General features: G+C 42.7%; 1 pseudogene; it reads right to left on the bottom strand.

The window, feature by feature from the left end:
* Positions 1-21,199: 21,199 nt before the first annotated feature.
* LOC143888477 (protein ALTERED XYLOGLUCAN 9 pseudogene) lies at positions 21,200-21,862 on the bottom strand (annotated as a pseudogene).
* Between the last annotated feature and the right edge of the window lie 2,021 nt (positions 21,863-23,883).

The raw sequence follows: 23,883 nt of genomic DNA, 5'->3' as shown, positions 1-23,883 counted from the left end.
AGTTCATGGGCGTAACAAAGACTCTCTACAAGCAATTTGAGACAAATCCGAGAACCATTATCCATCTTAAAGGGACTCGATGACGCAATCCGAAAACTAGAAGGTTCTTCGTTGCCCAACAATGGAGGCAAAAAGACAAAATGGGGAAGTGATATTTACGCCCCTTTTGATCACTAAGGACACCCAGCGTCGGTGTATCAATGACAAAGGGGAGGCTAATGTACTTGATGTCAGAAAAATCCAGTGGGTTTGATTGCAGCATCTCGTACACTCTTCAATCTCCTTCGAAGGGGATGAGATTTACTTAGTTCCCATCGAACTCGAGTTTCTCAGAGCGCAACTAGAAAATACTCAAAAAGTTCTCAAAGAACTCAAAACCCTAAAGGCTAATTTTCTTTCAAGAATTCAAAAAAGTCTATTACAATACTTTGTTAACATCTATTTATAAGAAAAAGAAACCATAAAAGCTAACTTAAAACCTAAGAAATTAATCCGAACCGGTTCAAGATAAAAAAAATTATATTTTCATTTTTGGAATTATGTAACAGGATTTGATCCTCAAGAATTTCATATGATTAACATTCTTCGATACGTTTTAAACCAGGGGAGAATGATGCGGACGACAAGTACTATGAGCATACATCATTGAAGAAGTTCCTTATTCTTCAAATTCGATTTTCGTCTTCTTTTTGTACCCTACTTTTTAGGCATCAAATATTGTTCGTTTGGCTTGATTTTGGTATCATTAGAAAGGGCTCTTGATTACCTATCAAACGAGCCTAAGATCACGCGATTTGGACTTGAGCTAAGGAAGTTATAGGTAACTTACGGATGTAGTGCATGCCTATTACGGGGTTTCTATTTTTTGAGTTATTTTTACTATTTTTAATTTTTATTTAAGCTGCTTTAGATGAATGGTGGTCTTAAAAGTCATCATGGTTGTATTATTGGTGTTTAAATCCTATTGTAACCATTACTTAAGCCTCGGAACCACAATTTAGTGGTTCCGAGGAGTTTAAATAATGGTTCCAAGAATGTAAATTATGGTTCCTGATTGGTACATTGTAATACTACTTTATTGGTTTTCAAAGGGATCATGACTGTATCATTGGTGTTTGGAACATATTGGAACCATTACGTAGGCCTCAGAACCACAATTTAGTTGTTCCGAGAGGTTACATAGTGGTTCCAAGACTCTAAATTGTGGTTCGAAGAGTCTAGCTAGTGTTTGGTACATTATAACAGTATTTTAGTAGTTTTAAAAGTCATCATGGATGTCTCATTGATGTTTTAAACCTATTGGAACCATTACGTAGGCCTCGGAACCACAATTTAGTGGTTCCGAGGAGGTTAAATAGTGGTTTCAAGACTGTAAATTGTAGTTCCCAAGTAGTTGATATATTGAAATACTACTTTATTAGTTGTCAAAGGGATCATGACTGTATCATTGGTGTTTGGAATATATTGGAACCATTACGTAAGCCTCGGAACCACAATTTAGTGGTTTCGAGAAGGTTAAATAGTGGTTCCAAGACTGTAATTTATGGTTCCTAAGTGGTTGATACATTGTAATACTACTTTATTAGTTTTCAAAGGGATCATGACTGTATCATTGGTGCTTGGAACATATTGGAACCATTACGTAGGCCTCGGAACTACAATTTAGTAGTTATGAGAGGTTACATAGTGGTTCCAAGACTCTTAATTGTGGTTCCAAGAGTCCAACTAGTGTTTGGTACATTCTAACAGTATTTTAGTGGTTTTAAAAGTCATCGTGGCTGTATCATTAGTGTTTTAAACCTATTGGAACCATTACATAGGCCTCGGAACCACAATTTAGTGGTTTAGAGAGGTTACATGGTGGTTCCAAGACTCAAAATTGTGGTTCCAAGAGTCCAACTAGTGTTTGGTACATTATAACAATATTTTAGTGGTTGTAAAAGTCATCATGGTTGTATAATTGGTGTTTAAAACCTATTGGAACCAATACTTAGGCCTCGGAACCACAATTTAGTGGTTCTGAGGAGGTTAAATAGTAGTTCCAAGACTGTAAATTATGGTTCACAAGTGGTTGGTACATTGTAATACTACTTTATTGGTTGTTAAAGAGATCATGACTGTATCATTGGTGTTTGAAACATATTGGAACCATTATGTAGGCCTTGGAACCACAATTTAGTGGTTCCGATGAGGTTAAATAGTGGTTCCAAGACTGTAAATTATGGTTCCCAAGTGGTTGGTACATTGTAATACTATTTTATTGGTTTTCAGAACCATTAGGGACATTGTGGAACCACAATGTAGTGGTTCCGAGGTATTAAGTGGTTCCAAGAGTGCAAGTTGTGGTTGGAACATTCTAATAGTATTAAATTGGTTGTACAACTGATTATTGGTGTTTTAAACATATTGGAACCATTACGTAGGCCCCGGAACCACTAGGGAACCACAATGTAGTGGTTCAAAGGTATTAAGTGGTTCTAAGAGTCTAAATTATGGTTCCAAGAGTGCAAGTTGTGGTTGGGACATTCTAATAGCAGTAATTTGGTTGTACAACTGATTGTTGGTGTTTTAAACATGTTAGAACCATTACGTACGCCCCGAAACCACTACGGAACCACAATGTAGTGGTTCCGAGATATTAAGTGGTTCCAAGAGTGCAAGTTGTGGTTGGAACATTCTAATAGTATTAAATTGGTTGTACAGCTGATTATTGGTGTTTTAAACATGTTGGAATCATTACGTAGGCCCGGAACCACTAGGGAACCACAATGTAGTGGTTCGAAGGTATTAAGTGGTTCTAAGAGTCTAAATTATGGTTCCAAGAGTGCAAAGGACTTTTAGGCAGGCCTTTCACTCCAAACTTGCTTTTTTTCTTTTGAAAGCAAGGGGTGCTAGAGTAAAGCTAATTACAAAAATCAGACCTTTCAAGTTTCTCTAATTACTATAAGCTTTAGAAATTTGAGGGTTAAGGGAAAATGCTTTTTCTACGTCTGCTAGCTAACATCTGCCCTACTTCCTGTGGAACCAGATCCGGGACGGGCGTGAGGGGACGGGCCCCCGCGCGAGTCTCTCTAGATCGTCCACGTGAAGGAGAGCCCCACCAAGGAACTCTCGAAAGAGTGCCCCTCACAGCATGAGCGGCGATATAAAGTGAGATACCTCTCGATTCGGGGACTAGCCCAGATTCGAGGCGTACCTTAAACAAAGAAGAGTCGCCATCCAAGGAAGTGGGCCCTAGATCCCATGCTGTGCTCTGTTGCAACGGATAACCAGAGATATAAAATAGGGTTCGTGCCTGATGACGAATGGGGAAGGGATTAGGCGCCCCCAATTCGCCCAAGTGCTAGCACCTGGTCTCTTATGCCATTTATTATTAATTTTGAAGAGTTTTGGGCGAAAATCATGCGAAATGGGAACGAATATCTCCGAGATAACGTCTAGCTAATCATGCATGTCTCGGAGATGAATAAGAAGCACACACAAAAGAAATGAAAGATATGTCGCCTAAGAATAGCTAGGTTATGAGTGCCATGCCTGATTGGTGTCTAAATTCTGGTGGGCAAACACATGCATGCTACAGCTAAAGGTATAAGATCTGTACATAAAAATAAGAAAACACAGCAAAACACACAACACAACACGACTCGACACACGACCCGACACGACAAACCCTAGACTCTAATGCAATACTTGACTCGGACCAGGATGGCCATCCATCCTAGCTGCACTACGTATCCCGGCCTCGGGAAGAATCAGAGCCAACGTAGTTCGGTGCCCTATTCTAAACTACGATGCCTAAAACTCTAGGACCGCTATCCTAGACTCGATCCACTAGACTCGACTGATGTTTAAAGCTTTTTGTGCGATTGCTTAAATTCAAGTGGATTGTAATTTTTAGGACTCTATATGCCCTAACTAATGCAAGTTGATTAGCCTTAAGCTAATGCAGGTGAGCCCTATATCCTATGTGTATCTAGGCTGTGCATTCTAAGGAAAACCATGGGTTGACTATATGCTTCCTAGTCTAGCCATCGGTTCGACTAAATGTCTAACCGATCGACTTGAGGCCTCCTAACTCTAGGGACACTCACACGACAGGACACACCACATCAATACAAATCAAGACCGACTCCTAACTCTAAAACACCCTAAATATCTAGGACAGACTCCTAACTCTAGGGGAAGATCTTTTTGAAAAGGTTTTGAAGTTTTTTGTATTTTTTGGAGGTTTTGAAGTTATGAAAAATGGTGAAAGTTGTGAGAAATATTTACAAAAAATGGTGACTGAAAATGGTGAAAGGGTGTAAAAATGGTGTCTAAAAATGGTGACTGAACTCAGGGTGCCAGCAGCACGCCTGAGCTGCCTACGTACCCCTCAGCTAGGGATCAAGCCATCCGTAGTTCGGACGGAAAGGTGAGAAATAATGGTAAAGTGGTGTGTAAAGGGTGAAAGAGTGTAAAAAATGGTGACTGAACTCAGGGTGCCAGCAGCACGCCTGAGCTGCCTACGTACCCCTCAGCTAGGGATCAAGCCATCCGTAGTTCGGACCGAATTCCTAACTACTCTGCACATGACTCAAGATTTTTTGAGATTTTTGATTTTGATTATGTTTTTGGATTTTGAATTGTTTTTGAGATGTTTTTGAATTTTCAAGTGTTTTTTGGAATGTTTTTGTTGTTTTCAAGTATTTTTGAAATGTTTTTATTGTTTTTTGACACCAGAGAATAAAATCCTATCATCATACGGGTAGGGAGACTTCTGGAATCCCGCAAAGGTTGGATAGCATCCTATGCTTTGCGGGGGAACGAACAGGAAAATAACTCGGCAAGGGTTGGACAGCATCCTATACCTTGCAGGAGCGGGTAAAGATCACGACTTGATGAGAGGATGGACAGAATCCTAACCCCTATGATGATAGGAAAAACTCCTGGACTGACTGAAGGACTGACTCCTGTGCTGAAGACTGTTATAATTACTATTCACAACTACTATTCACGACTACTATTCAAAGCTACTATTCAAAGCTACTATTCAAAGCTACTATTCAACAGTACTATTCAAAAGTACTATTCAAAAGTACTATTCAAAAGTACTATTCAAAAGTACTATTCAAAAGTACTATTCATACATCGGCGGGCCCCACACAAACGGGTCCCACATCGGCGGGCCCCACATCAGCGGGCCCCACATCAGCGGGCCCCACATCGGCGGGCTCCACACAGCGGGTCCCACATCAGCGGGCCCCACACAAACGGGTCCCACATCGGTAATTAGAAACGAAATAACAATTAAATATTCCACCGAAAGAAAAATAATAATACTTAATTAATAGTAATCATCGCGGTCAAAAAAATTAATAATTTAATAATATTAATAACCGACAAAAATAATAATTTAAATAAAATAATCATTACGGTCAAAAAACAATAATTAATCACCGACAAAATTAATAATTTAATAATATTAATCGACGAAAATAATGATTTAATAATATTAATCGACCTGGTACTGTTCACGCAACCTTTACTATTCACGAAAATAAAAATTTAATCCTATTACTATTCAAACAGCTGTTACTATTCTCGATAATTTAATATTAATAATCAACGAACAGTCAAACATGCAATGATGAAACGACAAAAAAAATTAAAAATAAATAAATAAATAAACATAAAAAATGAAAATACCTGAGCGTAAGGGTGGCCGGAGTTGGGGCCGGATTCCGGCACAGCCGGTCGGAGGTGGTGATGATCGGACTCCGACGAAATTTCTGTCGGAGAAGAAGATCCTTCTCTCTCTCTCTCTTTTCTCTCTGCAGATCTCTCCTTCTTTTTTTTTCTTTTCTTTTTTTAAAAATAAATAAAATAATAAAATAAAATGAAGAAGAAGAAGTTGGAAGTGGGGTGGAGGAGATGGTGGTAGGGCTGGAAATGACCGAATAGTGGTGGTTTGGGTTTTGCAGAGGAGAAAAGGGGAAAATGAAGGAGAAGGTGGAGATGGTTCGACGGTGGTGATCGGATTCCGGCAAGCTTGCCGGAATCAATGGAGGTGGTGGCTGTTGGTGGTTGTGATTGGGTGAAAGCTCGATCGGAGGTGGTGATGAGGGAAAATATGGGCGGCTCCGGTGGGATGTGGTCGGAGGAGTTGGGTTGCAGAAATAGGATGGAGGCAAAGATGAGGTGGTGGCCGATCCGATCGGAGCTCCGGCACCGTTGCCGGAGGAGAAGCTCTCTCTCTCTATCTTTTTTTGTCTTTTACCAATGAGCTCTCCCCCTTTCGTTTTTGATTTTTTTTTTATATAGGTTAAAATAACCTGTTGATATCCGCACCCCCATTTGATGGGCGCACAAAAATGATAAGGCGCGCCCGTAACCTTTGTCCCATTCGGTCCAGGTTCGGCCCCACCCAGGATAAATCACCCCCCTTCTGCGCATTTACACTACAGCACCGTCTTAGCTCGTTTGCTAGGCAAACGCGATCGGATTTCGACGAAATTTTGCGGGGACCTAGCTGGGACCCAAAGCTAGCCTAGGGTTAAGTTTGGGACCCTAACTCATTGATTTGATGGGGATTTTTGCAAAACTGGAAGGGTTTAGGGCACGGTCAAAATGGGGTGTCTACAGATGCCCCTCTTTGGCAGAGCGCGCTTGTCGCGCGAATGTCAAAGCTGAACAGACAACACATTTTGACTGGCCCAAGATTTCGAACAGAAGGGATGCAAAAGGGTGGCGAGATGGATCGACGAGACACATTCTCATCGAGAAGGAATGATAAGATGAATTGACGAGACAGAATCTCGAAAAGAAAACTGAGATGGACTCTCAAGTGGTAATGAGACAGACTCTCACACAATGCAGAATGGAATGATTAGACAGCATCTATTTAAGCCATTCAGGGATTTGGAGATTGTAAAGCGGAATGATTAGACAATATCATGATCAAACCTAAATTTGGATCTGGGACAAGCGAAATGATTAGACAGCATCTTGATCATTCTTGAATTGGGATCTGAGAAGACAGTATCTTAACAGATGAACACAGCGGAATGATTAGACAGCATCATGATCAAACCTGGATTGAGATTTTGAGAAGACAGCATCTTGACAGACGAACGTTGCGGAATGATTAGACAGTTATCATGATCAAACCTGGGATCTGAGAAGACAGCATCTCGACAGATGAACGAAGCGGAATGATTAGACAGTTATCATGATCAAACCTGGATTGAGATCTGAGAAGACAGCATCTTGACAGACGAACGTTGCGGAATGATTAGACAGTTATCATGATCAAACCTGAATTGGGATCTGAGAAGACAGCATCTTGACAGATGAACAAAGCGGAATGATTAGACAGTTATCATGATCAAACCTGGGATCTGAGAAGACAGCATCTTGACAGATGAACGAAGCGGAATGATTAGACAGTTATCATGATCAAACCGGGATTGAGATCTGAGAAGACAGCATCTTGACAGACGAACGTTGCGGAATGATTAGACAGTTATCATGATCAAACCTGAATTGGGATCTGAGAAGACAGCATCTTAACAGATGAACGAAGCGGAATGATTAGACAGTTATCATGATCAAACCTGGGATCTGAGAAGACAGCATCTTGACAGATGAACGAAGCGGAATGATTAGACAGTTATCATGATCAAACCGGGATTGAGATCTGAGAAGACAGCATCTTGACAGACGAACGTTGCGGAATGATTAGACAGTTATCATGATCAAACCTGAATTGGGATCTGAGAAGACAGCATCTTGACAGATGAACGAAGCGGAATGATTAGACAGTTATCATGATCAAACCTGGGATCTGAGAAGACAGCATCTTGACAGATGAACGAAGCGGAATGATTAGACAGTTATCATGATCAAACCGGGATTGAGATCTGAGAAGACAGCATCTTGACAGACGAACGTTGCGGAATGATTAGACAGTTATCATGATCAAACCTGAGATCTGAGAAGACAGCATCTTGACAGATGAACGAAGCGGAATGATTAGACAGTTATCATGATCAAACCGGGATTGAGATCTGAGAAGACAGCATCTTGACAGACGAACGTTGCGGAATGATTAGACAGTTATCATGATCAAACCTGAATTGGGATCTGAGAAGACAGCATCTTGACAGATGAATATAGCGGAATGATTAGACAGCATCATGATCAAACCTAAATTGGGATCTGAGAAGACAGCATCTTGACAGATGAACACAGCGGAATGATTAGACAGCATCATGATCAAACCTAAATTGGGATCTGAGAAGACAGGATCTTGACAGATGAACACAGCGGAATGATTAGACAGCATCATGATCAAACCGAAATTGGGATCTGAGAAGACAGCATCTTGACAGATGAACATAGCGGAATGATTAGACAGCATCATGATCAAACCTGAATCGGGATCTGAGAAGACAGCATCTTGACAGATGAATATAGCGGAATGATTAGACAGCATCATGATCAAACCTAAATTGGGATCTGAGAAGACAGGATCTTGACAGATGAACACAGCGGAATGATTAGACAGCATCATGATCAAACCGAAATTGGGATCTGAGAAGACAGCATCTTGACAGATGAACATAGCGGAATGATTAGACAGCATCATGATCAAACCTGAATCGGGATCTGAGAAGACAGCATCTTGACAGATGAATATAGCGGAATGATTAGACAGCATCATGATCAAACCTGAATCGGGATCTGAAAAGACAGCATCTTGACAGATGAACACAGCGGAATGATTAGACAGCATCATGATCAAACCTGAATCGGGATCTGAAAAGACAGCATCTTGACAGATTGACAACAGCGGAATGGGTGCTCTAAGGGAGACTTTAGTGAGGTGCTCTCAGGGAGACTTTGGTTGGGTGCTCTCAGGGAGACTTTGGTGAGGTGCTCTCAGGGAGACTTTAGTGAGGTGCTCTCAGGGAGACTTTGGTTGAATGCTCTCAGGGAGACTTTGGGTGGGTGCTCTCAGGGAGACTTTGGGTGGGTGCTCTCAGGGAGACTTTAGTGAGGTGCTCTCAGGGAGACTTTGGTGAGGTGCTCTCAGGGAGACTTTAGTGCGGGTGCTCTCAGGGAGACTTTGGTTGGGTGCTCTCAGGGAGACTTTGGTGAGGTGCTCTCAGGGAGACTTTAGTGAGGTGCTCTCAGGGAGACTTTAGTGAGGTGCTCTCAGGGAGACTTTGGTTGGGTGCTCTCAGGGAGACTTTAGTGAGGTGCTCTCAGGGAGACTTTGGTGAGGTGCTCTCAGGGAGACTTTAGTGAGGTGCTCTCAGGGAGACTTTAGTGAGGTGCTCTCAGGGAGACTTTAGTGAGGTGCTCTCAGGGAGACTTTGGTTGGATGCTCTCAGGGAGACTTTAGTGCGGTGCTCTCAGGGAGACTTTAGTTGGGTGCTCTCAGGGAGACTTTGGTTGGGTGCTCTCAGGGAGACTTTAGTTGGGTGCTCTCAGGGAGACTTTGGTTGGGTGCTCTCAGGGAGACTTTAGTGAGGTGCTCTCAGGGAGACTTTGGTGGGGTGCTCTCAGGGAGACTTTGGGTGGGTGCTCTCAGGGAGACTTTAGTGAGGTGCTCTCAGGGAGACTTTGGTGAGGTGCTCTCAGGGAGACTTTAGTGCGGGTGCTCTCAGGGAGACTTTAGTGAGGTGCTCTCAGGGAGACTTTGGTTGAATGCTCTCAGGGAGACTTTGGGTGGGTGCTCTCAGGGAGACTTTAGTGAGGAGCTCTCAGGGAGACTTTGGTGAGGTGCTCTCAGGGAGACTTTAGTGCGGGTGCTCTCAGGGAGACTTTGGTTGGGTGCTCTCAGGGAGACTTTAGTGAGGTGCTCTCAGGGAGACTTACACGGATGATGCCTCAGGGGTCTTACATAGATGGGATGCCTCAGGGGTCTTACACAGATAGGATGCCTCAGGGGTCTTACATAGATGATGCCTCAGGGGTCTTACACAGATGGGATGCCTCAGGGGTCTTACACGGATAGGATGCCTCAGGGGTCTTACACAGATGATGCCTCAGGGGTCTTACACAGATGGGATGCCTCAGGGGTCTTACACGGATGGGATGCCTCAGGGGTCTTACACAGATGATGCCTCAGGGGTCTTACACAGATGGGATGCCTCAGGGGTCTTACACGGATGGGATGCCTCAGGGGTCTTACACAGAAGGGATGGATATTTCTTTTGATTTTGATTGATTGATTTATTGATTCAGATTGATTCATTTGAAAATTGCTTTGTCTCTTGCCGAGAAAATGGGATTGCGAGTTCTTTGCTGAGGACCAGACTCACATGATCTGCTGAGGTTCTGAGTATTGATCATTTCTTCTGAGAGAACTGAATTTTGCTGGAGATTGAAGGCTGCGTGAGCAAATTCTAGACTTCGCTAGGGAAACTGATTTTCTTGGAGAATTGACTCTTCTGAAGAGTGGAATCAACTGAGGAGTTTAGAGGTTTGGCTTGAGATGTGCTCGTACCCCTCTTATCTTAACTTGCTGGAGGCCTTATTACTGATTGCCTTTGTGTGCTTGACATCTTTTATGACGCGAGTCATAAAAGATGCCCCTAGTATATTGTGTTTCCATGACAGGAGTTTTAAGGAGGCAGGACAATGATGGTTGAAGAAAAGATGTTTCATTTCATGAAGGCTTGAGGTTGCACAGTTTTTTTTTGTATGGAGAGAGTAGGACAATCACCATGATGGCTGGGTCTGAGAATCCCTTTTTTTTGCATTGCTCACTTTTGGAGGCTTAAGGTCTCTGGTAGGTTTGAATAAGATGTCTCTCGCCCCTTCTGATACCTAAACCAGGATTTACTCTGAATTTTCTTTGCATTTTGGAGGACACGCTCCCATTCTTCCAGCACCCGACAGTTTGGACTTTGCAAGGAGAGGGAACACAAATATGGAGGAACAGATTTCCAAGGACTCAATCAAAGAAGACTCTTTTTGCTTTAAGGACTCGACTCGCTTTCGACTCACTCTTGGATCTGATGTGTTATTTTTCAAGGGTATGGCTTAGCGACTCTTAGAGTATTTCGAAGACCATGTCAAGAGGCACTACTCTCCTCTTTCGGTGTTTCCGTCATGGTTATTATCCCTTTCAAATTGCTCGGTTTCAATGCCCCTAGTTTAGAGGAATGTTAAAGTAATCTTGCTGGCACTACTTGGACTCCGAGATTTTGCCCTGGTTGAAGACTGTTTCTCCATCTCGATGATTCGCTTTTTCGTTGGAAGTCATTGCCATTGACCAGATTGCCTTTTCAGGTTTTCAATCTGACGGACCGCTTGCCCTAACTTTTGCCTGGTTCGCCCTTTCGGGTTTTCAATCCAGCGGGCTTGATACCCTAACTTTTGCCTAAGCTGACTTTTCAGTTGTCAACTTAGCGGGTGAATGACCCTAAATTTTGCCTAGACCGCCCTCTCGGGTTTTCAGCCTAGCGGGTCTTCAGACTCCGTCTCTTTTTCTTCTTGACTTTGAACCTCTGCTTGTTCACCAGAAGGACTTTTCTAGGTAGGCTTGGATTCAAAAGGGTTGGGTATTTCTTTTGGATTTCAAAGTTTCGACCGAACCTTGATCGGCCAGGTTGCCTAAAGTATCCCAAAAATGGAGGATCAGGTCCGCGTAGTTCGCTGGGGTTTGGAACACAATGATTTGGCTTTAAGCTCAAAGGTTGAAAGGGAATAATGTGACTTTTATTCCAAAGGTTGAAAGGGAATAATTTGACTTTTATTCCCAAGGTTGACCGAACCTGAATTGATCAGGTTGCCTACGTACCCCCGAAGAGTTGGGGATCAGGTCAGACGTAGTTCGAAACGAACTACCCCTGGTTTGTGGGTGCTTGAAAATAATGTTTGATTTTGTTGAGGCTCGAAGGTGATTGCAAAATGTTTTTTTTTTAAAAAACTTGGGATTTTGGCATTTAAGGCTCAGGCGTCCAAGGATGGCCTTCTGGTGTTTTGGCATACAAGCTTCTTGAATGGCTAAGGTTCAATGGCTTTGAACTTTTTTCTCTTTCCTCTTTTTTTTTTTTTTGAGGAGTCTGGCGGCATTTCCTGGCAAGACTTCATCTGCACTGTGCGAGCTAGACTGATTGAATTCCCACTTTGTCTTTGAGATCTCGCACTGATATTCGGGATTCTACGACTCTGGGTCTTCTCTAAATGCTGAAGATGATTTTGAAATTTTCAATCTATTTATCAGCTTTGCTTTTTGAGATTCTGACGTTCTTGAGGAGTTGACGTGGGGCATGCTCCCCTCTCCTTTCTTCTCTGGATTCTATCTTTTTTTTATTGGATGTCGGGGAGGCCCCTACTCCTTGAATGTTCTAACTTGAAATTCCATCGGAATGTATAGCCCATGTATTCTTTTTGGGGTTCATGTTCTATGCTCATGACTTTGTTGTCCGAAAGTCTTCTCTCAATTTTTCATTAACTTCACTTGATGTCTGGTATTCTTCGTTTGAAATTTTCACTTTTTCGACCCGATGTCTGAAGCTGAGGGTGACTTACGTTGAACAATGCCAAGGCACGCTTCTGGTTTATCCTCATAGGACCAAGCAACACTTATTTGAACCCTCTAAATAGGTTTATCGATTCTTTGCGCTCTTCGGGAGATTTTGCCAATCCTTATTTCCCGAGTTTCGGATTTGGATACCACTATCCACGGTATCGATTTCATCTTCGAGTGGCTTTGCTCGACGCTCTTCCCCTCGTTTGATCAGCTTTTAAATCTCGAGGAGAATTTCATCGGCATCCTCGTCTGAGGAGGGTGTCTTAATTTGTTTATTAACATTAGATCCAAGAGTGAACATATATAAGAATAATGACGACACTGGAATCAAATGTTCGTTGCATTGAATGTTTGAAGTACATACATTGATTTTTGACGCGCCACGATAAGCTTTCCATCAAATTCAACAAAAGATTGGACATTGGTTCACAATGAGAGAGACCAATAAACACAACGTACGTAGAATTGATATTGACATGGTTAGGCTTACCAACTTTGACAGGAGGGTTGGTATACACTCTTCCAAACAAATTTCAAAGATGAGACACTTCATCGGAGGCAACGGATTGGCGCTGAAAGTTCAAGGACAACGTGCTTTCATTGATAATGATTGGAGAGAGCAATCCTGGAGTTAGAATCTCAGAAGAGAGGGCCTCTTTGGTTTCTGTTGATCCAGCTCAAATTGTCCTTTAGCACCTGACAATGGCAAGGCTTTCTCTGGTATAATGTTTTCAAGGAGTTCAAGCTCTGACATTTTTCTTTTCCCTTCCCAATCATTTTCCAGCCCAGAGGTGGTACAGGTAAAGGTGGTAAGATATATGAAGGGTTGAATGGGTGAAATGGTTCCCATGGTGGGTGTAGGAGGTGCAACACGGTTAGGTGTAGGGTTCTTGGAAGCACTTGAGTTCAAGAAGAATGAGGGGATCCCTGTCTATCAGGTCTTGAATGTCATCATCGTCTCTCTCATTTCTGTCAAGATGAGATTTTCAGTGTACTCGGCCATCTGGGCAATGTGAGAGGAAAAAGGTACAGCAGACTGGCTAGACCAAGCGAGTTTAGAAATGAAAGCTCTTTTGGGGTTGATGGCAGACGAGTGACTAAGACTCCTTTCATGGACACCATAAACACTAGGCTCAATGAGAATTAATCGCATGACAATGTAATGCGCAAGTTGAGACAAAAGGTAGCGCCAACACATCCTTCCCTTGGATCAAAATCCGACAGCTTAACGGTTGTACATGAAGATGTGGTACGACAAGTACATGGTTTGTCAACAAGCCTAAAAGGATGATGACCACACTCAAGGTATTTGGAGAAAATTCGGCAGCATAACAGCTATACCAGGAGATGTGGTAAGGTAAGCACATGGTTTGTGAGCAAGTCTTAAAGGATAATGACCAAACCCAAGGTATCTGAAAGAAAATCGGCAGCATGACGGCTATACTAGGAGGGTCTCAGCAACTAAACATGAAGAGTATGCCGTCATGGTCAAGATAAAGCAGGGCTCTCAGCAAGAACACACACTCCGGTAATGATGATGGCAAGATAGACTCATAATCGACATGCGGAGTGATCTGATCAGGATCGATCAAATGATCAGGCTTACGGAAAACAGATCATGACTAAAAGAGCCAAGAATCTGATGATAATCCACAGAATGGATAGATGGGGAAAAATTGATTAGATTAGAAGGAAACCTAACTAAGAAGCAAGCCCTAATCTAATAATAAATATATACATATATATACATCCTAACCAGGGGCACCAACCCTAGTCTAATCTAGCGCAGCCAAGAAAATCTTGACCCAGAAGTGTCTGTGAGTGTACTAGATAACGCGGCGGGTAACCACGGTGTGACTTACCCTTCTACACTACATGGGTAGGCTGACTTCTATCCTAGGCTTACATATGCTGGTCGCACATGTTCGTCCTATATGAGTACATATATATAGTGTCCTAGCAAGGGTTCCCTAATTTTGGTTCTAAAGGGAGAAACTAATATATATATACATAATATAATGAAATAAAAGTAGGGCCCAGGCATTTCTGCAGGGTACTATGCTTATGACCATACCCTTGATGTATAACGCCAGCACACCCAGCATTATACAAAGTATGTTCATTGCTCATCGGCTGCTGTAGAACACCAGCACACCCAGTGTCTACGGCTGCAGCTCCGGCGCATAGCTCGGAAATAGATACAACGGTTCCCATCTGGTACGCGTCATATCTATTCCCTAAGGCCAATAATAAAAAATAATGAAAGAAATAAAGAATATGACAATGTATGATGTGCGGTGTGTGAATCCCTTGTTTTAATTACGCACCTACTTGGTGCCCCTGGATTTCTAACGACAAAGTTCCCATTTAGCTTGATTTTGACCCAAATTTCTTCAAAATTAATTAAAATGGCATTTTTACAGAGTTAGGCAATGTTTCAAAAACTCCCCAGCAGAGTCGCCAGTCTGTGGAACCAGATCCGGGACGGGCGTGAGGGGACGGGCCCCCGCGCGAGTCTCTCTAGATCGTCCACGTGAAGGAGAGCCCCACCAAGGAACTCTCGAAAGAGTGCCCCTCACAGCATGAGCGGCGATATAAAGTGAGATACCTCTCGATTCGGGGACTAGCCCAGATTCGAGGCGTACCTTAAACAAAGAAGAGTCGCCATCCAAGGAAGTGGGCCCTAGATCCCATGCTGTGCTCTGTTGCAACGGATAACCAGAGATATAAAATAGGGTTCGTGCCTGATGACGAATGGGGAAGGGATTAGGCGCCCCCAATTCGCCCAAGTGCTAGCACCTGGTCTCTTATGCCATTTATTATTAATTTTGAAGAGTTTTGGGCGAAAATCATGCGAAATGGGAACGAATATCTCCGAGATAACGTCTAGCTAATCATGCATGTCTCGGAGATGAATAAGAAGCACACACAAAAGAAATGAAAGATATGTCGCCTAAGAATAGCTAGGTTATGAGTGCCATGCCTGATTGGTGTCTAAATTCTGGTGGGCAAACACATGCATGCTACAGCTAAAGGTATAAGATCTGTACATAAAAATAAGAAAACACAGCAAAACACACAACACAACACGACTCGACACACGACCCGACACGACAAACCCTAGACTCTAATGCAATACTTGACTCGGACCAGGATGGCCATCCATCCTAGCTGCACTACGTATCCCGGCCTCGGGAAGAATCAGAGCCAACGTAGTTCGGTGCCCTATTCTAAACTACGATGCCTAAAACTCTAGGACCGCTATCCTAGACTCGATCCACTAGACTCGACTGATGTTTAAAGCTTTTTGTGCGATTGCTTAAATTCAAGTGGATTGTAATTTTTAGGACTCTATATGCCCTAACTAATGCAAGTTGATTAGCCTTAAGCTAATGCAGGTGAGCCCTATATCCTATGTGTATCTAGGCTGTGCATTCTAAGGAAAACCATGGGTTGACTATATGCTTCCTAGTCTAGCCATCGGTTCGACTAAATGTCTAACCGATCGACTTGAGGCCTCCTAACTCTAGGGACACTCACACGACAGGACACACCACATCAATACAAATCAAGACCGACTCCTAACTCTAAAACACCCTAAATATCTAGGACAGACTCCTAACTCTAGGGGAAGATCTTTTTGAAAAGGTTTTGAAGTTTTTTGTATTTTTTGGAGGTTTTGAAGTTATGAAAAATGGTGAAAGTTGTGAGAAATATTTACAAAAAATGGTGACTGAAAATGGTGAAAGGGTGTAAAAATGGTGTCTAAAAATGGTGACTGAACTCAGGGTGCCAGCAGCACGCCTGAGCTGCCTACGTACCCCTCAGCTAGGGATCAAGCCATCCGTAGTTCGGACGGAAAGGTGAGAAATAATGGTAAAGTGGTGTGTAAAGGGTGAAAGAGTGTAAAAAATGGTGACTGAACTCAGGGTGCCAGCAGCACGCCTGAGCTGCCTACGTACCCCTCAGCTAGGGATCAAGCCATCCGTAGTTCGGACCGAATTCCTAACTACTCTGCACATGACTCAAGATTTTTTGAGATTTTTGATTTTGATTATGTTTTTGGATTTTGAATTGTTTTTGAGATGTTTTTGAATTTTCAAGTGTTTTTTGGAATGTTTTTGTTGTTTTCAAGTATTTTTGAAATGTTTTTATTGTTTTTTGACACCAGAGAATAAAATCCTATCATCATACGGGTAGGGAGACTTCTGGAATCCCGCAAAGGTTGGATAGCATCCTATGCTTTGCGGGGGAACGAACAGGAAAATAACTCGGCAAGGGTTGGACAGCATCCTATACCTTGCAGGAGCGGGTAAAGATCACGACTTGATGAGAGGATGGACAGAATCCTAACCCCTATGATGATAGGAAAAACTCCTGGACTGACTGAAGGACTGACTCCTGTGCTGAAGACTGTTATAATTACTATTCACAACTACTATTCACGACTACTATTCAAAGCTACTATTCAAAGCTACTATTCAAAGCTACTATTCAACAGTACTATTCAAAAGTACTATTCAAAAGTACTATTCAAAAGTACTATTCAAAAGTACTATTCAAAAGTACTATTCAAAAGTACTATTCAAAAGTACTATTCATACATCGGCGGGCCCCACACAAACGGGTCCCACATCGGCGGGCCCCACATCAGCGGGCCCCACATCAGCGGGCCCCACATCGGCGGGCTCCACACAGCGGGTCCCACATCAGCGGGCCCCACACAAACGGGTCCCACATCGGTAATTAGAAACGAAATAACAATTAAATATTCCACCGAAAGAAAAATAATAATACTTAATTAATAGCAATCATCGCGGTCAAAAAAATTAATAATTTAATAATATTAATAACCGACAAAAATAATAATTTAAATAAAATAATCATTACGGTCAAAAAACAATAATTAATCACCGACAAAATTAATAATTTAATAATATTAATCGACGAAAATAATGATTTAATAATATTAATCGACCTGGTACTGTTCACGCAACCTTTACTATTCACGAAAATAAAAATTTAATCCTATTACTATTCAAACAGCTGTTACTATTCTCGATAATTTAATATTAATAATCAACGAACAGTCAAACATGCAATGATGAAACGACAAAAAAAATTAAAAATAAATAAATAAATAAACATAAAAAATGAAAATACCTGAGCGTAAGGGTGGCCGGAGTTGGGGCCGGATTCCGGCACAGCCGGTCGGAGGTGGTGATGATCGGACTCCGACGAAATTTCTGTCGGAGAAGAAGATCCTTCTCTCTCTCTCTCTTTTCTCTCTGCAGATCTCTCCTTCTTTTTTTTTCTTTTCTTTTTTTAAAAATAAATAAAATAATAAAATAAAATGAAGAAGAAGAAGTTGGAAGTGGGGTGGAGGAGATGGTGGTAGGGCTGGAAATGGCCGAATAGTGGTGGTTTGGGTTTTGCAGAGGAGAAAAGGGGAAAATGAAGGAGAAGGTGGAGATGGTTCGACGGTGGTGATCGGATTCCGGCAAGCTTGCCGGAATCAATGGAGGTGGTGGCTGTTGGTGGTTGTGATTGGGTGAAAGCTCGATCGGAGGTGGTGATGAGGGAAAATATGGGCGGCTCCGGTGGGATGTGGTCGGAGGAGTTGGGTTGCAGAAATAGGATGGAGGCAAAGATGAGGTGGTGGCCGATCCGATCGGAGCTCCGGCACCGTTGCCGGAGGAGAAGCTCTCTCTCTCTATCTTTTTTTGTCTTTTACCAATGAGCTCTCCCCCTTTCGTTTTTGATTTTTTTTTTATATAGGTTAAAATAACCTGTTGATATCCGCACCCCCATTTGATGGGCGCACAAAAATGATAAGGCGCGCCCGTAACCTTTGTCCCATTCGGTCCAGGTTCGGCCCCACCCAGGATAAATCACCCCCCTTCTGCGCATTTACACTACAGCACCGTCTTAGCTCGTTTGCTAGGCAAACGCGATCGGATTTCGACGAAATTTTGCGGGGACCTAGCTGGGACCCAAAGCTAGCCTAGGGTTAAGTTTGGGACCCTAACTCATTGATTTGATGGGGATTTTTGCAAAACTGGAAGGGTTTAGGGCACGGTCAAAATGGGGTGTCTACACTTCCCAACTCATCCATCACTCGAGATTTCTTAATCTAAAAACAAATAGATTATTTAGTTGATTGGAAAATTAGTGATGTGTAAGTGCGGTTGGCACTATAAAAATTAAGTTCACTGGTAGGGCTGCAACTCGGGTCGGGCGGGTCGGGTTTTGGAGAACCCAACCCTACCCGAGAAATATCTCGGGTCGGGTCGGGTCGGGTTTTTTTCCAGAAAACCCACGATTCCCAAACTCGGCCCTACCCATGATGAATCTCGGGTCGGTTCGGGTCAGGTCGGGTTTTTTCATGTTGACGCAATTTTTTAAGGAAAATTCTTGTTTGGCAGGGCAACTCAACCCATAGAAGCAAAAATTACACTCACATTACACTTGAATCAAACAATGATGTAATTACACTCACATCACACTTGAATCAAACAATGTTGTAATCAAACAATGTTGTAATTACAATCAAACAATGCTGAATCAAACACTTGAATCAGCTCAACTCATAGAAGCAGAAATTACACTCACATACAGTAACAGTGAGTGCGTGGGTTTTCACTTTTAACTTTTAACTAACAATAGAAAAAAATGTACATACTATAACTTATGTAACTCGGGTCGGGTCGGGACGGGCCCCTTCAAACCCGGCTCGACCCGAGATTCATGCGGGTTTTTGAATGCTCAACCCGGCTCGACCCGAAACCCATGAAACCTGAACCCAACCCAGGCTATTTTCGGGCGATGCGGGTCTGGTAAAACCCGGCTCGAGTTGCAGCCCTATTCACTGGTGCTTTTGTGGACCCCGATCCGAGAGAGGAGGGGGGACGAGCCCCACACGACGAGTCTCTGGATCATCCACGTGAAGGAGAGCCCCACCAAGGAACTCTCGAAAGAGTGCCCCTCACAGCATGAGCGGCGATGTAAAGTGAGATACATCTCGATTCGGGGAGTAGCCCGGATTCGAGACGCACCTTAAACAAAGAAAGAGTCGTCATCCAAGGAAGTAGGCCCTGGATCTCATGCTTTGCTCTGTCGCAACAGATAACCAGAGATATAAAAGGTCCCTGCCTGATGGCGAATGGGGAAGGGGTTAGGCGCCCCCAATTTGCCCAAGTGCAAGCACCTGGTCTCTTATGCCATTTATTATTAACTTTGAAGAGTTTTGGGCGAAAATCATGCGGAATGGGAACGAATATCCCCGATATAACGTCTAGCTAATCATGCATGTCTCAGAGATGAATAAGAAGCACACACAAAAGAAATGAAAGACATGCCACCTAAGAATAGCTAGGTTATGCATGCCATGCCTAATTGGTGTCTATGTTGTGATGGGCAAACGCATGCATGCTACAACTAAAGGTATAGGATCTGTACAGGAAAGTAAGAAAACACAGCAAAACATGCAATATGACAAACCCTAGACTCTAATGCGATAATTGACTCGGACCAAGATGGCCATCCATCTTAGCTGCACTACGTATCCCGGCCTCGGGAAGAATCAGAGCCAACGTAGTTCGGCGACCTATGCTAAACTACAATGCCTAACTCTCTAGGACCACTATCCTAGACTCGATCAACTAGACCTGACTAGTTTTTGAAGCTTATTGTGCGATTGCTTAAGTTCAAGTGAATGGTAATTTTTAGGACTCCCTATATGTCCTAACTAACTAATGCAGGAGGTCCCTACACCCTATGTGTGACTAGGCTACGTGTCCTAAGGAAAACCATGGGCTATCTAAGCGCGTCCTAGTCTAGCCATCGGCTCGACTAAGTGTCTAACCGACCATGACTCGAGGCCTCCTAACTCTGAGGACACTCACACGACAAGACACAGCAATTCCACAAATTCAGGACAGACTCCTAACTCTAAGACACCCCAAACGCCTAGGACAGACTCCTAACTCTATGGGAAGATCTTTTGAAAATGGTTTGCAAGGTTATTTTGAAGAATTTTTGTATTTTGGAAAGATTTGAAAGGTTTGGAAGCTTATGGAAGTTTTTAAAATTGTGAAGTTATGAAAGTTGTGAAAGTTGTGGAAATTGTGGAAATTGTTGAAATTGTGACTGAACTCAGGATGCCAGCTGCACGCCTGAGTTGCCTACGTACCCCTCAGCTAGGGATCAAGCCATCCGTAGTTTGGACCGGATTTTCCTAACTACACCTAATGACTCAAGATTTTTGAGATTTTTGATTTTTCAGATGTTTTTTGACTCAACAGGACAGAATCCTATCATCATAAGCGTAGGATAGACTCCTGATATCCCGCAAAGGTTGGACAGCATCCTATGCTTTGCGGGGGGAATGAACAGAATAACAACTCTGCAAGAGTTGGACAGCATCCTATACCTTGCAGGAGCGGATAAAAATCACATGACTTGATGAGAGGATGGACAAAATCCTAACCCCTATGATGATAGGACAGACTCCTGAAAGACTAAAGGATTGACTCCTATGCTGAAGACTGGCTCACATATGAAAGGACAGACCCCTAAACTCTCTAGGACAGACTCTAAAGAGGAAGAAATCCCTTAATCTGCGAAAATTCTAAGGCAGGAAGGGAAGGGGTTGGCTCAAAAAGCATTCCGTCATAGCCCTGGCCCTATGACCAAAACATCAGGAGACCGATGATCGTGTTTGAATTTCTTCAAAACATCGGTTAGATTCATCCCATAAGGTGCCCAAATGAAATCCAATTTCACACCATGCTCTTCAATCACAATATGATAATCGCTATGCCGCTTAAACAGATCCCCTTCCACCATTTCCATTTGCGTTGAATCCAAAACTAAATCCAACAAAGAAAGGACAAAAAGACGAGCTTGTGAGTCCCCAGCTACAACAACCCAAGACCCGCTGAGCAGATCAGAAGCATCAATTTGACCTAATCTTAGAAACCCACAAGCAATTACTGGCGTAGATTTCGCCCATGCCCACGAAAAGTCGTAATTCGAAGAATTCGCAGAGAATTCATCAATCCTATTGGGTTTTGGGGTTTCATCCTAAACAATCTCATGGAGAAAAGAAATGCAAGAATCTCTATTGTCTAATACAACAGATGAAAATGAGGATACAAAATCAAAGACTAAAGGGAAATAAGGGGTGAGATGAACACTTACAAAGAGAGTTATGAAGAGAATACCACTGAAAAAGAGCATTTTCTTTCCACTTACATGCCAACCTGCCATTCCCATGGGTACAAAGAGAACAACAGAAGCTCCAAGAAGCCCAAATTGAACGGTCCCGATCATCATTTTTTTTTATTATATTTTATGGCACTTTTGAGGGGATTAGATCACAGAAATTCGCAGTCGAGAAAGACCCAACAGAACCCAAGAAGCCAAATCTGAAAAACAAGAACGGAATTAGGGGAAGTGGGTTTGGGTTGAATGAACACGGGTTAGCAGAAAAGGGATGGCCAGATTCCGGTGGTCTTCGCCGGAGAAGATGGGTGCTGTGTAGTTGCAGAGGTGGAGGAGAGGGTTTGGATGGGGTTCGGTGGAAACCGAATGGGTTTTGGGTGGCTGAGAAAGGGTTGGACGGAGGTGATGGAGATGGTCTGCGGTAGGAAGAAGATGAAGGTGGCTAGCAATGGTGAGGAGGTTGTGGATGGGGGTTTGGAGAAGACGAAGAGGAGAGGGTTTAAATGGAAGAGGGTTTGGGCAAATTGGGTTTGATGGAGATTGGGTGGAAATGATGATGGGAAAACGATGGTGGTGGAGAGGCTTGGTGGTGGAGAGGGTATGGATTCCGTGGAGATCGAGATAGTGGTGGCGGCAATGGAGCTCAAAGTCCTTCCCTTCTCTCTGTTTTTTTTCCTCACCCAAATGGGTTTTTCGAAGTGGGTTTTGAAAGAGAGAGAGAGAGAAGATGTGGCAGAGAAGGTGGAGATGAAAATGGGTTTTGAAGAAAACAAGGGTTAAATTCGGATTCCGGTGGGGTTTGCCGGAATCCATGGTGGTTGGGGTTTGTAGGAGTGGTGATGGGGATAGAATAAGGGTTTGGTAGAGAGGAAATGGAGAAGAAGATGAAGAGAATGGTCATGTGAGGTGGGGTTTCCATGGAGGAAGGTGGAGGTAGTGGCGGCCATGGAGGAGGAGGCCGGAGGAAGGAAGAATGGCCGGCGGCTCCTCCCTTGTTCTCCTTCTCTCTGTTTTCTGTGTTTCTTCATTCTCTTTCTTTCTTTCTTTCTTTTTTGCAAAAAATGAACCTCCTCCCCTTGAGAAACCCTAGCCGACCCTACTTAATAGGGAAATGATATATTTGAACCCCCTTTTGTTTCATGGGCACCCCCCCCCCCACCTAGTGCAATTTCACTACTCTCTTTAACACCGTAGGGGTGGTTCGGGTAAGAAATAGGGAGAGATATGCACTTCCTTTCAAAATGATATTAGCACAACCATATTTTGATTGTTGCACCAACTCATTTCCTATATCAATTATGGCACAAACCTAGCTCGTCCCTTCAAATGAAAAGGTTGCCGATATCTGCTCAAATTTGGCATGTCTTTTCCGCCATTTTTCATCCATTTCACTTGAAATTTTGCGAGCACCCTCCTTGAAACATTAACCATCTTTTAGGCACCTTACATTTATCAACGAGCACCACAGGTCGACAAACTTCGAATTTTCCTCGCATTTGAGCCTTACTCTTCGGGAATTTCTTCAACTTTGAGACTTCGACTCTACTTTGGGGACTTTAGGGCCCGGTCAAAATGGGGTGTCTACAGCTTTCTTTTTTTCTTTTTCTTTTTTTTGTTCATTTTATCTAAGTTATTTAAGAGTTTTAATTATTAAATAGGTGTTGTCCATCACCCCTTACCCTTGGCCATGTCGCACTTGTTTTCATCCAATTCTTTATCCTTGCTTAGCCCACAATTCTCATGCATTAGGTTTTATACTTGTTTGTCTGGCAAAAAAAAAAAAAAAAACCCTGGTGACCTTACCTTCTCTTGTCACTATCAGACGAGAGTCCGGTGTTCATGAGTGATGCAACTACCACAAAGGCTTCAACGGAAGAGACTGAAGAATGTTTCTTATGTACCTACATACATTGTGTATTTACCTGTGGTACTTGAACATAATTAATGTATACTTGTATGTGCTTTGAACCAAGTTTTCTTTGAAGGTTATATCTTTAATCATTCGATTTCCGTACTAATGAGAAGTGTTAGAAATAAAACAATATAAACTTTCGGTACAGGAACAATGCCAGATCTTGATTTGAGCAAAGAAATTTAAGTGATTATAAATTTATAGGCATTAATTATTA

This window comes from Tasmannia lanceolata, unplaced genomic scaffold (assembly GCF_043159265.1).
Source record: "Tasmannia lanceolata isolate RefF3 unplaced genomic scaffold, GAP_Taslan_0.1 ptg000012l, whole genome shotgun sequence".
NCBI lineage: Eukaryota > Viridiplantae > Streptophyta > Magnoliopsida > Canellales > Winteraceae > Tasmannia > Tasmannia lanceolata.
This window is presented reverse-complemented; position numbering and strand designations above follow the sequence as displayed.